General features: G+C 51.1%; 2 long non-coding RNA genes across 2 annotated transcripts in view; both read right to left on the reverse strand.

Moving 5' to 3' along the window:
- The window catches only part of LOC118350786 (uncharacterized), a 44,234-nt gene that overhangs the window by 31,378 nt on the left and 1,688 nt on the right, over positions 1-11,168 (reverse strand). The window lies entirely within an intron of this gene.
- Positions 10,257-10,818, reverse strand: LOC125752579 (uncharacterized). Its single transcript, XR_007402485.1, has 2 exons — positions 10,699-10,818; positions 10,257-10,377 (listed from the first exon to the last, which is right to left on the reverse strand). It is a non-coding gene; the product is annotated as an uncharacterized LOC125752579 (long non-coding RNA).

Consider the following 11,168-nt stretch of genomic DNA (forward strand, 5'->3'; position numbering starts at 1 on the left):
CAGAAATTTCTTTCTCATTGTTCTGGAGGCTGGGAAGTCCAGGATCAAGGCGATCAAGGCACCAGCAGTCAGGTTCGGTGAGAGCTCTCTTCCTGGCTGCAGACAGCACCTTCTCACTGGGTCCGCACCTGGGGAGGGTGGGCTAGCTCTCTACTGTCTGTCCCTTCCTAGAAGAGCATCAATCCCATCAGGAGGGCTCCACCCTCGTGACTCATCACCTCCCAAAGGCTCACCTCCTAATACCATCCCACTGGGGATTAGGGTTTCAACACATGAATCTATGACCTTGCGAGAAAGTCCCTTCCCCTTTTTGGGTCCTAATCATCTCCATCAGAAAATGAGAATCTCTAAAGAGACTTCCAGAGCTAAACATTGGTATGTTCTATATCCCTGCCTGCTGAGTCATGAGTCTGAAAGACCAGATGAGACACTGGGAACTGAGCAAATCAACTACTATAGAAAAAGTCTTATTTCTTTCCTATAATTTTGGCAAACTTCTACTCATCCTTCAAGGCCCTGCCCAGGTTTCCCTCCTTTAGGCAGCCTTCTCCGATCTCCTAAGCAATCTGTCAAACAAACATGCAGACCGTAACAGGCGGGAAGGTGACAGCTCATAGGAAGTGTTGCACCTGACCCTTCCCAGAAAGCCTGCAAAGCCCTTCTTCATCCCTTGAACTCCACTGGTGCTGATGGGCAAGCCTGGGCCGGTCCCTTCGCCACTCCAGCTGAAAATCCTACCTTCGAATGCAGGCCAGGTGATGAATAATGTCTAAAGGTCCCAAAAGTCTGCTCCTCCCCATCCAGCATCCAGTAATCTTGCCCTGAGCTACAATTCTGTGCCTGGCCTTGGTGACAAAGATATGGGAACAGCACAGGCTGGTGGGGGTCAGAAATATAATAAAGGACATGAGGATGAGGTACTATCACAGCAGAGGACTCACTGACAGATTGCTTAGGAGATCGGAGAAGGCTTCCCAAAGGAGGGAAACCTGGGCAGGGCCTTGAAGGATGAGTAGAAGTTTGCCAAAATTATAGGAAAGAAATAAGACTTTTTCTATAGCAGTTGATTTGCTCAGTTCCCAGTGTCTCATCTGGTCTTCCAGGACTCAGCAGGCAGGGATATAGAAAACACCAATGTTTAGCTCTGGAAGTCTCTTTAGAGATTCTCATTTTCTGATGGAGATGATTGGGGCCTAAGGAGGGGAAGGGACTTTCCCAAGGTCATACAGCAGGAGATTCATGAGCAGATCCTGAAATCTGAGCCTGGATTTCTAGTCTAATGTTGTTCCCGCTACACAGCTCACTCACACCGCCTTTTCCTTTTCCAACCTCCATCTGGCCTGACCAACTGCCCTGTCCCTCCCGGCCAGATTCAGGACGGGATTTCTAGGGAGTTAACTGACAGAGCTGGGGGGTGGGGAGGAGGAGGGAGAGTCTAACCCCACAATGTTTTCATACTTGAGATCTGAAAACACGATTTCCCCAGCAAAGAAGCTTAGCGTTAAGCGGAAAATCGGCTTGGAAGGATGTGATATCATTTATAACAGTACATTAAATGCAAGCTGAGAAGCTGATATATTTTAGGAACGTTCAGCACACTCTAGACTAATAAACATTTTACAATATTATTGCACATGTTCATTTCACTTTGTACAAATAATCATTCCCTTCACATCTAATAAGTCTGTTTGACACATAAGTGGTCTTGGGCAAACACCTCAGAGGGCCTTGTTTTTCTGTGCATTGATCATTTATTTGTGTAGCCCGCCGGGACAGTGACTAATGATTTTGAGGGTTTAAATGTCCTCAAACATCGTCTTTGTCTCCTTGCCTGTTATCGTATAGACGCAAAATCATTTCATTTTGGCCTCAGAATGTATTGTTTTTCATGTATGAAAAATGCCTGCCCCTTCCCTGCCTGGCGTGGCATCAATCAGTTTAAAACAATATTTGGAGGAGCCCTGGTCTGCAGGTCCTCCAGCAAGCTCTCGAGGTCACTGGGTGACAGGCCCAAGAATCCCACTTACTGGAGAATTTCCAAACAAACCTGCCGCCACCACTGCATCAGCCCAGAAGCCTCCTTTCCCTGCGAGGTGAGCCTGAGTCCTTCTCCGTTGACGGCCCAGAGAACCAAGATTTGCTACTCATAGCCTTCTTCTCCTCCTCTCTCTCCTTCTCCTCCTCCTTTCTTTCCAAGAACATTCACATTGTTCTCTGAGACCTGGCGCTGCTACACTAGGAGCTGGGGGAACTGAGAACCCAAAGTGATCCTTAGTGGCCTCCAAGAACTTCGAATCAGCTCAAATAACTCCTGTGTGGGATAACAGAAAAAATACCCCCGGTGTGTGGGCTCAGCCACTTGAACCTATCACTTGGAGAGTAGGTACCTTTGTATGAAATGGGGGAGGGTGAGGAGGGGAACACTCTTTCCTGTGAGCAGAGGCGACCCCGATCAGGGCACAGCCCTCAGCTGGGTGTTCTGGTGCAGCCTGCAACCTAAATAACTGTACACAGAGGCCACCCTGGTAGAGTGGAGGTGGAGGTCAGTGTGCCACAGAAAGACCCAGAAAAACAGTGCTATGAAATATAGGTCCCATAGTGAGACCAGCCATTAGGAATGGAAACCCAGAGGGAAGACTGTTGACAAGGCTTCATGGAGGAAGTGACCTTGAAGAAAAAGTAGGAAGTAATAGGCAAGGAAGGGGAGCAGCAGCCTCAGCCCAATGCAACAGGAAGAGCCTGCCCACACAGGCATGAGGCCAAGGAAGTTGGCCATTTAGAAATACCGAGCACAAAGAGAAAGAAAAGAAGTAGGAGAAGGTAAGAAAAGACATCAGTGTTTGTTGAGTGAAAAGTGGCTGGATGGACAGTTGGATGGAGGATGGACACGTGGATGGATGGATAAGAGACAGACATTCTGTTAAGAAGTCTGGGATTTCCTGATTGCCTTACTAACAAATCTGCACCTTATTCCATAAGCAGTGAGGTGCAGGCATTCCCAAAGGCTCTTGAGGAAAGGATGACACATTCAGAACGGTATCATCGTCCCTCTGACCAAAATGAACTGGAGAAAGTCAGTCTCAATTCTGAGGGGCATCTCCCTGGTGCTCAACTAGAGTGACCTTAGACTCATAAGGAAAAGGGAGGGAAGAAAAATAATGTGTATTGAGCATTAGCAGCGCTTTAGGATAAATGATATAGCCCCAACAAGCCACAGGAAAATGAGACTGTCCATCCTACAATGGGCTGCTCAAGAGCAGGGAATCTATTTCATTTCCGGATCCTCAGTTCCCAGTGCAAGGCCTGGCCCAGAGTAAAATCAGAGAGTACTGGAAAAATAAATAAGTGGATAGATGGATGGATGGATGAGTGGATGGGTGGGTGGATGGATGAAAAGACAAAGAGCTCTCTCTTCAGGGATATAAACTTTATAGACTTAACTCCCCTATCTCCAGGAAGGGCCTCCTGACCTGAGTTGAGGGGGGAGGTCAATCTTAAAAATTGAGGCTCTTGATGGCAACATAATAACTGAAGAGAACAACTTACAGGTGCACAGACCTGCAAATCTGATTCATTCAAATTCACTGAAATGAAGGTCAGATGATCTGGGACATTATTAAGGAGGCTGTGGTTCAAGGAGAACCCCATTGGAAGTAATGAGGTCACAGAAAGTCTCATACACATATTTAAGGGGCTTGACCTTTATCATGAGGTGAAAGGGGAGCTGGGGGAGAGTTCTCTGGACATGACAAGGAGCCAACAACATCCCTGAATCTTCTAAGTGAAAATGAAATCAAAGAATCAGGTACATTAACCAAGGTGCTTCTCCTTGTTCTTTCTACAAAGGCTGATGGGAAAAGCAGATGTTACCTTAGGTCCCATTTTGGGGCAGAGACAGGTATTGTCATAGTGATGGGACCCTGCATCCAAGCCACCCAAAACTTACCCCACAGCCCCACCTATGTTCTCCCCTGCTCCCTCTGGCTCCCTCAAACTCCACTTGGACATAATTGAACATGCTGCATCCCTGAGGATGAGGAAATATAGGGTCCTAGAGTTTGGACCTAAGTCCTTCTTCCAGCTGCTTCGGGCACGTAGAGACAGATGTCCATAGTGAGTACCACATATCAGAGCACCAGTCATATAAATCATTTCTTAATTCATCTAATAAATATGTATTGATACCTATGTTCAATCAGGACTTGATCACAAGAGATACATAAAGGAGCGCCTGGGTGGCTTGGTCAGTTGGACATCCAACTCTTGCTTTCAGCTCAGGTCATGATCTCAGGGTCATGGGATCGAGCCTCAGGTTGGGCTCAGCATGCTGGGTGGGGAATCTGCTTGAGATTCTCTCTCTCCCTCTCCTTTTGCCCCTTTCCCACCCCCACCCCCACTTGCACATGCACAAGCTCTCTCTCAAATAAAAAATAAATATTTTTTGTAAGATTTATTTATTTATCTATTCATGAGAGACACACAGAGACAGGCAGAGGCACAGGCAGAGGGAAAAGCAGGCTCCTCACAGGGAGCCCGATGTGGGACTCGATCCCAGAACTCCAGGATCACGCCCTGAGACAAAGGCAGACACTCAATCACTGAGCCACCCAGGCAGCCCAAAAATAAATAAATCTTTTTTAAAAAAGAAGCAGAAGATACATAGAATAAGGAATTTATTTTAAGGATTTGACCTTACGCAATCATGGAAGCTGGTTAGATATTCTGCATGCTTCCATGTCTGGTCTAGAACCTGAAGGCCACAGGGCAGGCAGTGAGGGGGCGAAGCTACTGTGAGTTAGGAGAAAGAAGGACAACTAGCGCCACGAGGATTGTCAGCACCCTAAGCATCTGACGTCAGTGACCGGATGTCCTCTAAGAAAAGCTGGTGCTTCTCCACACGAAGCACCACACGCAGCAGGTCCAGGAGTCAGGGACGCTGAAGCAGGAGATGGGGCAAGAGCTGGAGGAGCCCTGGAGCCCACAAAGCCCAGCCAGCAGAGAAGTGAGAGAGCGTGAGCTTGGACCCTGCATGCACGCACAAAATATGGCTGCTGCTTCACTACCACCTTCCACATCTCAACCAAAGTATCTCCTAATCTATAACCATGCAGGGAAGGGAATTCTGGGAAATGGGGCTTTAGCATAGTTAAGCTGTCGTGATTGAGAACCACCAAAGCAGCTGGGTGCCTAGCAGGAACCAGTCAGTGGAGACCAGCAGTGAGAAATCAGAATCCCTGCCATCATGTGGCTTCACCTGGGGACAAAGACAGATCATTTTTAAAATGCCACAGTCTAGGGGGTCGCTGAGTGGCTCAGTGGTTTAGCGCCTGCCTTTGGCCCAGGGCGTGATCCTGGAGTCCCAGGATCGAGTCCCGCGTCGGGCTCCTGGCATGGAGCCTGCTTCTCCCTCCTCCTGTGTCTCTGCCTCTCTCTCTCTATCATGAATAAATAAATAAATAAATAAATCGGGATCCCTGGGTGGCGCAGCGGTTTAGCGCCTGCCTTTGGCCCAGGGCGCGATCCTGGAGACCCAGGATCGAATCCCACGTCGGGCTCCCGGTGCATGGAACCTGCTTCTCCCTCTGCCTATGTCTCTGCCTCTCTCTCTCTCTCTCTCTCTATCTCTGTGTGACTATCATAAATAAATTTAAAAAAAAAATTAAAATAAATAAATAAATAAATAAATCTTTAAAAAAATAATAAATAAATAAATAAATAAATAAATAAAATGCCACAGTCTGATCACTGTTATGGCAGGAGACATTTAGTTATGACAGTCCACCAATGAGAAGCAGTGAATTCATTAGGATTATGTTCAGACTCAAAACAAGAGTGGCTTAAGCAGAGTAAAGTTTCTCTTTGGCTTCAAGAACAGACTGATATGATGGATCCTAGGTTGTCAGCGACCCAATTCCTTCTGTCCGGTTGTGATACCATGTGTGGTTTCATTCTCCTGCTGTCACTTCATGATCCTAGATGTCTGATGACTAGTGCTATCGCTCCTCGGTCGTAATGCCAACCATCAGAGAGGATGGTGGGGAAAGGATGCATCTGCCCACTCCTTTTCAGGACACTTCCAGGTAGTTCCACACAGAACTGCAGTTATTGGCCAGAACTCCGTGACACGGCCACCACTAGCCACAGGAGAGACTAGAAACAGTAGTCTATTCTTGCTGGCCACGTGCTCAACTAAAATTTGGAGGTTCTATGACTCCTAAATAGGGAAAAAAGTAGATGCCGTGGGTCAGTCTGCAACCTCTACTTCAGGTGACATTCAATAGTGGTTATTATCTCAGAGTCTAGAATCAGACAACCCTGAATTTCATTCCTAACCCTGCCACTTCCTAGCTGTGTGGTGTTGAACCTTCACTGAGACTCCACTTTTCTGGGTCCATGAGATCATCATCAGTATACACCAGGCACTGCCCTGAACACTTTCTGTGGATTGTTATCCTTAATCTTTACAAAGAGATGAGTTAAGTAGTGCTATTATCCCCATTTTACAGATGAGACATGGAGGCTCCGAGAACTGAAAGAACTTGCCTGGGGTTGTGTTCATTCATAAACACGTACTTAGTGGTGCCGATCGGTTCCAGGCTCTGCAGATGCAGGGCGAGGTCAGGAGGGCCCCGCTCTACCAGAGCTCCTAGATGGGGGAAGTGGAGCCTCCTCCCGGAGCTCCCAGCCTGTGCACACAACTGTTTCAAGATCATCTCCCTGGCCCAAAGTTAGCACGGATTGTTCACAGAGTGGGCAAGAGGCTGGGGCGAGGAGAAGCCAGTCAAGTGACAGGTCACTCCGCAGCAGCGCCCGGCCGGACTGGAAACGGCAGCAGTGGCAGTCACCTGCCTGCCGTACATCAGCTTGGACTCATGGTCACAGAGCACAGGCCCCATGGCATAAGGGCCCCCTTTTGTAAAGGACACTGAAATCACCTGCCCAAGGTAACACAGGAAGTACCCAGAAGGCCGAGCCATAGGTGTGGGAATGCCTAGTCCGTGTGACAGGGACGTGGGCACGGAGGCCGTTACAGGTTTGATTTCTTCCAGCAGGCAGCAGACAGCCCACCTCAGGGGTGGATAACGTCCAGTGCGAACTAGGGGGGCTTTGGATAAAAATTCAAACATTGGAGTCTGACTTCTGAGGCCATCCCCCAGGGGACTGGCTGGGGCCCTCCCAGCCACAGGCCTCAATTCGCCCATGAGTGGCTAGCTGGCCCCTGGGTAGCCATGAGAAGCTGGTATAAGACTGTCACCTGCCAGTTCTCAGGCTCCCCCTCTGCAGAGCACCTCTGTCACCTCCGTCCCAGTACTGGGCAGAAAAAGACAGGCCACATCCCAAAGTAGGACTTGCACTCAGCCCGACAACAGTTCTCTGCCAGGAGGGGCCAGGAGACAGAGGGGGACCAGCCCGTCCGACCTGGTGTTCCTACCCTGGCCTTGGATTCCTCACAGAGAGGAAGTCTCAGAGCAGTTGCGACAAGTACGTGAGCCCATCTCCATAAAGTGCCAGACACAGTACCGGCCACACAAAATGCCCTCCGTAAATGGGAGCTCTCCTCTTCCCCTTGCTTGGTCCAAGAGAAAAGTCTAGAATGGGCATTATTCAGCGGCAGAGCGTGCCCAGAACTGGAGCTCAGCCACCTCTGTCGTCCCACAATGGTTGAAGCCAGAGAGAAGGGACTTTTCCAAGCCCACAGACCCAACCAGGCCTAGCATTTGAGAGCTCCGACGCCTAGTGGGGGACCCCTGTCCCAGCCATGACGCTCTGGTTAGTGCTGGGGGGCCGGGGCCTGAGTTGGTCACGTTGGTTCAAGAAAGCCACCCAGCCACATCCCCATCACATCTCCAGCGCCTGTTGCTTTGAGGAGCAACTGTGTTATTTGTGATTGCTGACATTCGCCCCCTCCCCGAGCTCCCACCCCTTTCCTGTTTGGCCCTCGAATTGGAAAGGGCTGTAAACAGGCAGGCGGGCTCCTCGCCCCCAGGGCGGGCCTGTCAGCCAGCCAAGGGAAAGGTGGGCCCAGGAGACCCCCTACCCCCACCGCCCCACGCAGCCCAGCTGAGGAGCTTGTAAAGATAGGATTTGTTTGTTTTTTTGGATCTGGCTCAGGATCTGGCTGAGGCCGGGCCCTTTGGGGAAAAGCAACTTTTAAATAAATGCTTCAAGATTGTGCAAACATTTCAGTAGTATTGGAGGCCTGGCGTTCTGGGTCAGAGAGGGAAAAAAATACCCGTCAATCACTCTAGAGATGAAAACCTGATAGAGCGGTTGGCGAGGGCTGGGGCTTGGGTTGCAAATCTCAGCTGTGGCTGGCTGGGACCAAACTACACTTAAGCCCTCTCTCAAAAAATCATTTGCATGTTAATCAATAGAGCAGCCCTGCTTGACAGGCCCAGGGAACAGGGAAGCCAGCCGCTAGCAATCTGATCCGGGTGAAGCCTGCAGAAGGGACCGCCTCCCACGCACACAGGACTGGATCTGGGCCTGGCTCTGCCACTGCGAGCTCTGGCCCCCCGCTGTTACTTAGCTGTCCTTGGCCTCAGTGTTCTCATGGGTAAAATGGGGCTGTAACATCAATCCCATAAAGACGTCGTGAGAATTCAGTAAAAGACTGATTGCGACATAAAACCTGGCCCAAAGCAAGAGCTCGGTGATAAATCATGACGATATTACGCGCTGCCATTTTTTGCACTCTTTCTGTGAGTGGGGACTTGCACACATCTTCAGTGATCCTCCAAGCCCGCCCTGCATGGCCAGCCATTCACGAGCTCTCTCTGGACCCAGAGTGGGGCTCAGCCCCGCTCTCAGGGGCTCATGGTCTTGGGACAGGGATCTCAGAGAGACAGACTGCAGGCTGGACCAGAGAGACGTGCACGTGCATGGAACCTTCTAAAAGAGGGTTCTGAGCAGAGTCTGGCCAGCTTCTGTGGACAGGGGAGATCTGACCCAGGTCTTATAAAGGATGAGTAAACGTCCACAGGTGGGCATCGGGGAAAAGCATTCCAGATGGAAACCAGCTTAAGCAAAGGCTCAGAAATAAGCCTTGCGCACAGAAAGTTAGGATGTAGGGAAGAGGGTCATTCGTGACACAACACTGCCAAAGTTAGGTCAACCGTAAAGAACTCTGCGGTGAGAGGGTCCGACCGGCTCCCTGGGCCAAGGGAGCACCTCCTCCAGCCTCCTGGGCATGCCTACTAGCAGCTGTGTGTCTGTCTGTGTCTATACATCCTTATCACCCCGTCTCCCCGCCTCAAGGGGCCCCTGGAGATAAAAGAGTTTAGAGAGGGGTAGAGTGAACCACCAACCCTGAGTGCCATTATTTTACATGTGTACACCCAGACATGCACATCCACACGTGTGCACACGTGCACCCAAATGCGCAGATGCACAGGTTCAGGGATTAGAGTTCAAATCCCAGCTTCTGTTTAAGGCTCCCTAACCCCAAGCAATGCACATATACAAGTCATAGAAAGTGCCAGGACGATGCCTGGCCCGTGGTAGGCACACCCGTACAGTTCCCACCCGACACATCCGCCATCTAAAACTGTTTCTACTTCAAGAAGAAATTAACACCCAGTCGGGTCAATTCATGAGATGATGTGGCCCAGGAATCAGGACCCCTGCCCCCTCGTCAGACAAATAGGGAAACTGAGGCTCAGAGACGGAAGAGCCTATCCAGCTTGGAAATGGCAGGTGGGGTGAGGAGAAGCCCAGGAGGGCTCAGAGAGAAGCCTTCCTGGGGTGCCCGGGACTGTGCTGAGGTGCCCAGAGCAAGCAGGACTCCAAAGGTGGGCCCCCTGCAGGAGGGCACTTCATGCAGCAGGAGTGGAGTGAACAAGCGGCGCAGAGCTATTCCTGGTAATGACCTTGCAGAGAGATGAGCCCCCTAGTTCACAGGGGCTGTGCTAGAGAGGGAGACAGAGCTGGGGAAGTTGGGGCAGGTCCCTGGGCCTGGGGGAAGTGGGGGCAGGTCCCTGGGCCCTCCTGGGGGAGGCAGGTCCCTGGGCCCTGCTGGGGGTGGGTGGGGGCAGGTCTCTGGGCCTGGGGGAGGACCCTGCTGGGGGAGGCCCTGCACAGCCTGTTTGGGAAGCTGGACATCCTGAGAGCAGCAGAGCCCTGAGCCAACCAGCAGGATTGGGGGGCATTTTAAGAGTCCTGAGGGCTTAGGAGCAAGACTGGAAACTTGCCCCTGGCCATGCAGGGGTGGGGGTGGGGGTGGAGAGAGTGGGTGGTTATGAGAGAGACTCTGAGGAGATAGAAGACTCCTCCAGGAGCCTTTATTTTCTGGAAAAGAAAAGAGAGATGGAGAAGGAGGAGTCACAGAAGAGCTGCTTTTTGGTCTGAGTTTGTCGCCTTTCCTTCAAGGGCCTGTGGCTACAGAATTTCCAAGAGAGAGTACTCAGAACAGGGGCCTTCTGGGCCCGGCCTCCCCAGCAGCCAGAGTGCCCCACCTCCCCGGGCCCACACCACCTCCTGTCCCCATGAGCCTGCCCACTCTCTACTCCATCCCAGTGAGGAAGACAAAAGCCTCAGACCCAGGCCAGGTGGCCTATATAACATGGGATGGAGAGGAAAGCCCAATTTTGGGGGCAGGTGGGGGGAGCCACGGGTAGTGGCCCAACTTTATGTCCTTCCCCATTTCTTCCTGTCTCCATCTGGTTCTGCGCCCGCCCGCGGCTATCCTCAGCTTCTCACTGTGTGCCTTGGAGCCAGTCTGTCACCTCTGTGACCCTCAGTCTCCTCCTCTGTAAAGGGAAGGTAACAGAACTTCAGCAGCAAGGCGGATGAAATTGTTGGCAGGTGCTGCGGCCGGAGGGGCTGCTCAAAGGGCATCAGCTCCTTTGTCACAATAAAGAATTCCATTTTTTCCATATATGGGATGCTGCCCTTTCCTATTTACAAATCCACTTCATTTGTTTCAGCACAGCAACCCCTTAAGTATTAGGAGGCAAGGGGATCACAGGGACAGCCAGGGCCAAAGCAGGATTTGAACCCCCAGCTGGCTGCTGGCTCTCCAGCCAGGCACTGGCTCTGCCTCTGGCCTGCGGAATCTGTCTCCTTCTCCCGCATCCCGCTGTGACCTCCTCCCTCCCTAGTTTCCGCCAGGACCGCCCCCTCCCAAGCCCCGCTGCTCCCTTCTCCTCCTCCCCTCCTCCTCTTACCCC

Source organism: Canis lupus, chromosome 15 (assembly GCF_003254725.2).
Source record: "Canis lupus dingo isolate Sandy chromosome 15, ASM325472v2, whole genome shotgun sequence".
Lineage (NCBI taxonomy): Eukaryota > Metazoa > Chordata > Mammalia > Carnivora > Canidae > Canis > Canis lupus.